The sequence below is a fragment of the Psammomys obesus genome, unplaced genomic scaffold (assembly GCF_907164565.1).
Source record: "Psammomys obesus unplaced genomic scaffold, mPsaObe1.curated_primary_1811, whole genome shotgun sequence".
Taxonomy (NCBI): domain Eukaryota; kingdom Metazoa; phylum Chordata; class Mammalia; order Rodentia; family Muridae; genus Psammomys; species Psammomys obesus.
Window position 1 is genome coordinate 1,806,970 of NW_026589137.1, and position 6,151 is coordinate 1,813,120.

The window sequence follows — 6,151 nt, forward strand, 5'->3', positions numbered from 1 at the left end:
ATTGCTCTAGCAAGGACTTCCAGCACTATGTTGAAGAGATATGGAGACAGTGGGCAGCCTTGTCTTGTCCCTGATTTCAGTGGGATTGCTTTAAGTTTCTCTCCGTTCAGTTTGATGTTGGCTATAGGCTTGCTGTATATCGCCTTTACTATGTTTAGATATGTGCCTTGTATCCCTGATCTCTCCAGTACTTTAAACATGAATGGATGTTGGATTTTGTCAAATGCTTTTTCAGCATCTAGGGAGATTATCATGTGGTTTTTTTCTTTCAGTTTGTTAATATGGTGGATCACATTGATGGATTTCCGTATATTGAACCACCCCTGCATACCTGGGATGAAGCCTACTTGGTCATAGTGGATAATATCTTTGATGTGTTCTTGGATTCGGTTTGCAAGTATTTTGTTAAGTATTTTTGCATCAATGTTCATAAGGGAGATTGGCCTGAAATTCTCTTTCTTTGTTGAGTCTTTGTGAGGTTTAGGTACCAAGGTGACTGTGGCTTCATAGAATGAGTTTGGTAATGTTCCTTCTGTTTCTATTTTGTGGAATAGTTTGAAGAGAATTGGAGTTAGCTCTTCTTTGAAGGTCTGGTAGAATTCTGCGCTGAAGCCATCTGGTCCTGGGCTTTTTTTGGATGGGAGACTTTTGATGACTGCTTCTATTTCTTTGGGGGATATAGGACTATTTAATTGATTTACCTGGTCCTGATTCAGCTTTGGTAAGTCAAATCGATCAAGAAAATTGTCCATTTCATTTAGATTTTCAAATTTTGTGGCATATAGACTTTCGAAGTAAGACCTAATGATTGTTTGGATTTCCTCAGTGTCTGTAGTTATGTCCCCCTTTTCATTTCTGATTTTGTTGATTTGGGTGGTGTCTCTCTGCCTTTTAGTTAGCCTGGCTAAGGGTTTGTCGATCTTGTTGATTTTCTCAAAGAACCAGCTCTTGGTTTCATTGATTCTTTGAATTGTTTTATTTGTTTCTAATTGATTGATTTTAGCCCTGAGTTTGATTATTTCCAGCTGTCTACTCCTTTTTGGTGTGTCTGCTTCTTCTTTTTCTAGGGTTTTTAAGTGGGCCATTAAGTTGTTTGAATGAGCTCTCTCGAATATCTTCTTGAAGGCACTTAGTGCTATGAACTTTTGTCTTAGCATTGCTTTCATTGTGTCCCACAAGTTTGGGTATATTGTGTCTTCATTTTCATTGAGTTCTAGGAAGACTTTAATTTCTTTGTTTATTTCTTCCCTGACCCAGCTGTCATTTAGTAACAAGTTGTTCAGTTTCCATGTGTGTGTAGGCTCTTTGCTATTTTTGTTGTTGTTGAAATCTAGCTTTATTCCATGGTGATCAGACAGGATACATGGGATTATGTCAGTCTTCTTGTATCTGTTGAGGCTTGCTTTGTGACCAACTATATGGTCTATTTTGGAGAAGGTTCCATGAGGTGCTAAGAAGAAGGTAAATTCTTTTGTGTTTGTGTGTAAAGTTCTGTAAATGTCTGTGAGGTCCATTTGATTCATGACCTCTGTCAGAGATATTGTTTCTTTGTTTAATTTCTGTTTTGTTGACCTGTCCTTTGTTGAGAGTGGGGTGTTGAAGTCTCCCACTATTAATGTGTGGGGATCTATATGTGGTTTAAATTTTATCAATGTTTCTTTAACAAATGTGGGTGCTCTTGTATTTGGGGCATAGATGTTCAGGATCGTGATGTCTTCCTGGTGGAATTTTCCCTTGATGAGCATGAAGTGTCCTTCCCCATCTCTTTTGATTAATTTTGGTTGAAAGTCTATTTTATTAGATATTAGAATGGCTACTCCTGCTTGTTTCTTGGGTCCATTTGCTTGGAAAGTCGTCTCCCAACCTTTTACCCTCAGGTAATGTCTATCTTTGTGCCTTAGGTGTGTTTCTTGTATGCAACAGATTGCTGGGTTTTGTTTACATATCCACTCTGTTAATCTGTGTCTTTTTACTGGATACTTGAGTCCATTGATGTTGAGAGAGATTAATGACCAGTGGCTGTTAGATCCTTTGATTTTGATGTTGGCTGTGTTCATAAGGTTGTGTGCTTGGTTGCTTTTTGTTTTAGTGTAGTAAGGTTAATTATTTCCTATGTTTTCTTGACAGAAGCTAATTTTCTTGGGTTGTATTTTCCCTTCCAGTGTCTTCTGTAATGTTGGATTTGTGTGTAGGTATTGTTGAAATTTGTTTTTGTCATTGAATATCTTGTTTTCTCCATCTATGAGGACTGCGAGTTTTGCAGGGTATAGTAGCCTGGGCTGACATCTGTGTTCTCTTAGGGTCTGCATGATATCTGTCCAGGCCCTTCTGGCTTTCATAGTTTCTGTTGAAAAGTCAGGTGTGATTCTAATGGGTTTGCCATTATATGTTACTTGGCCTTTTTCCCTTGCAGCTTTTAGTATTTTTTCTTTGTTCTGTATACTTACTGTTTTGATTATTATGTGGTGGGAGTTTTTTTTTTATTTTTTTTTTCTGGTCAAATTTGTTGGGTGTTCTGTAGGCCTCATGTATCCTTATTGGCTTCTCCTTTAACTTGGGGAAATTTTCTTCAATGATTTTGTTGAAAATATTTTCTGGGCCTTGGAGAAAGGAGTCTTCTTTTTTCTCTATTCCTATTATTCTTAGGTTTTGTCTTTTCACATTGTCTTGGATTTCTTGGACGGTCTGTGTCAGGAATTTTTTGGATTTAACATTTTCTTTGACAGATACATCAATTTCTTCCATTGTATCTTCTAGACCTGAGATTCTTTCTTCCATTTCTGCTAGTCTGTTGGTTATGCTTACCTCTGTAGTTCCTGTTTTCTTCCCTAAATTCTTCCTCTTCATTATTTCCTCCATTTGTGTTTTCTTTAATTTTTCTAGTTCTATCTTCAGGTCTTGAGTTGTTTTGTTACTTCCTTCACCTGTCTGCTTGTATTTTCCTCTTTTTCTTTTAGTTCCTTCAACTCTGTCTCTTTTATTTCTTTCAGTGATTTAATTATTTCTTCTCTGAAGGCCGAAAGCTGTTTGGCTGCATCTTCCCGTACTTCTTCACGGATGGCCATAATCTGCTTGTCTTTAACTTCCTCTATTTCTTTACGGATAGCCATGATCTGTTTGGTTTTATCTTCCTCTAATTCTTTACTTATTTTATTTGTTTCCTCTATTATCCTCTTCATCAGCATAGATGTAAGGTCATCTTCTTGATTTTCTATTATGCTGTGTTGTCCCGGGCTGTTCACCCCTGGATGGCTGGGTTCTGGAGATGCCATATTGCTTTGTCTTTTGTTGGTTGAGCTTTTACGCTGACCTCTACCCATTGGGCTGATTTACGTGTTGGCTGTTAGTTTCTGTGCTTCCTGGAGTCCAGAGGTAGGGAGAATCCCCTTGGCCGGAAGATGATTTTTCTTGAAGGAGTCCTTCTCTGCTTTTTGATTATGGTCATTGTATGGCCAGTGTTTCTCAGGAGTTGCCACTGCTCACCTCAGGTTTATAGCTCTGAGTAGTAGCCATGGTCTTTGTTAGGCAGGGGGGGATCTCCTCTTACCCATAGAAGTTCTCAAGACAGCTGCCCCACTGCTGGGTTTCTCGTTATAAATTTAGTGTGCTGTTGCTCACTAAATTTCCATGTACAGTCCTCTTGAATTACCTGCTGATTCCCTAGCTGTGGGGTTTTCTCCCAACAGGGAAACTCAGTCTGTTATCCTGGGCACACAGTTCTGTCCGGGAAAGTGAGAGGTGTGCCCAGCATGTCTCTGGGCCAGAGGCTGAGTGCTCTGCTCTGGGCCTGGAGAATGTGCACCTAGGTTGAGTTGGCGCCTGCTGGCACTGCTCTGGTCTGGAGGCTGGGTGCCTCATTCTGGACCAGAAGTTGTGTGTCCCTGTCTGGGATGGAGGCTGCAGGCACTGCTCTGGTCCATACGCTGTGGTTGCACCCCTCTTGAAGGACCAGGGATTCCCACAGTTTTAACAGTCTAGCTAGGGATAACTGGTTGATCCTTGGCACAGTATCTGAGGGCTGCTGTAATGGCTCTCTGGCTTTTGTAGGTCTGAGGATGCAGCTGTGTGTCCCAGTGCCCTAGGGAAACTCAATAATGGAGGCTGAGCACAGAGCTCCTGCCTGTATTAGAGCCTAGAGTCTGCGTGAATCCAGGAAGTCTTTTGGTGCTGGGTGTCCTGAGCGTTAGACCTGATGATCCCCTCTGCTGGGGGTTTCCTCCTGCCAGAGACACCCAGTCTTTGCTTTGGGGACCGCTGTTCTGTCTGCGGTGGTGAGTAGAACCCAGAGGCACAGATGCCCGCTTGTGGCTCCACCTTTCTGTTTTGCTTGACTCTCAACAGGAGGCCTGGAAATCTGAGTGTTCCAGTCTTTGAATATTAAGACTGATGAGTAGTTTCCAGGTAGTATCAACCTAATATTTACTTTTAAATGTGTCCTTTCATGACCAGGAGGACACAGATAGAAGTAGGTAGTAAAGGAAAATAGTACAGATAGTTATAGATGAATGGTAAGGGTCTGGAGCCTGAGGATCAAATGGGAAGGGGCAAAACAAGGGAATACAGAGAAAAACAACTAAAATTAATGTCCTTTTGATTGGTAGTATAGAAACTTAATATAGTAGAAGCTTTCTAAAATATATACAAATATAAAGGTAAACTAACTGAAATTGCCAAATAATAGAGAAGAGCCCCAACTGGCCATCCCTTGTTACCAAATGAAGTTTACAGCCCTATGATTCGATATATCTAATTGAGTTGTTAGCCAAATGGCTTCATTGGGAATCACCCCCAAATCTAGGCTGCTGCCAAAAATATAAACTGTTCTCCACAAACTGATGGCTATGCCCCATTGATGAAGACAACATTCCCATAACTCATTGAGCTTAGAGAATTCAAGCTACTGTCTACTTAAAACTGTTTCCCCTTTGTTCTAAGATCTTTGGTATAGGAAGGTACTTTGCATGCTATCAATAAGAGCAATGTAAACACCAAACCAGCCACAAACCCTTTACTCTTCAATGCTGTCCTGCCTGTAAAATATGCTAGTGCAATGGTGACACAAAGCTAGTGGGAGTAACCAAACAATGTCTGATTTGACTTTAAGGCCTACTCTAGGACATGGGAACCATAACAGATGCAGTTTGGGTGACTAAGAACCTGAGAGTAGAGAGTCCCGGGACCTAGGGTAAAATTAAATACTATTGTTCTAAAAAATGCTGTAGCAATAAAATGACTCCTAATTACATAGATTAGAAGTCTAATTCACTAGGATCAGAAGGAAGGAAAAGAAGTCCTCCCCTATCTGTGGACTTGGGGAGGGGCATGCATGCAGAGGGAGGAGGAAGGGAGGAATTGGGAGAGGAGGAGGGAGGGAACTACAGGGGGGGGGATACAAATTGAAAAATAACTGTAATTAATAAAGAATAAAAAAAAGAATTCCAAAAAAAAGAGAGAGACGCATGAGGATGAAAAGATCTACAAAAAAATAAATTGTTGGAACACAGTCCCTCCCCCCCAAAAAAAAGAAAGTCATAGATCAGTGCCTGGCTCAGCCATTGTCAGATAAGTTACTTTTTGCAGCAAATAAGAACAAATACAGACTCAAAACCAGACATCATGCAGAAAATGAGAGACTGTGGAACACATTGCTGTAATTGAGATGTTTTCATTAAATCCCTCCCCTCAGATCCCAGGGAATCCTCTGTAAGAGGAGACAGGAAGAGTCTAAGAGCCAAAGGGAATGGATGACACTAAGAGAAGAAGGCCCTCTAAATCAATATAAGCAAAACTAATATGAACTCACAGAGACTGAAGCAGCATGCGCAAGGCCTGCAAGGGTCTATAGGTCTCCTGAATATATATGATTGCTCCCAATGTAGTGTTTTTATGGGATTCCTGAGTGTGTGAATGAGCAAGTCTGTGTTTCTTGTGTCTTATCATGGACACTTTTCCTCCTGTTTGTTTTGTCTGAATCCAATGAATTATTTTTCATTTCATCTTATATTCTATTTTATTGTTATCCCCTAGAAGCCTGTTTGTTTTTTTCATAATTTTTATTTTTTATATCAATCACAGATTATTTACTTTGTATGCCAGCCATAGCCCTCTCCCTTATTCCCTCCCAATCCCACCCTCCTTCCCTCATCTCCTC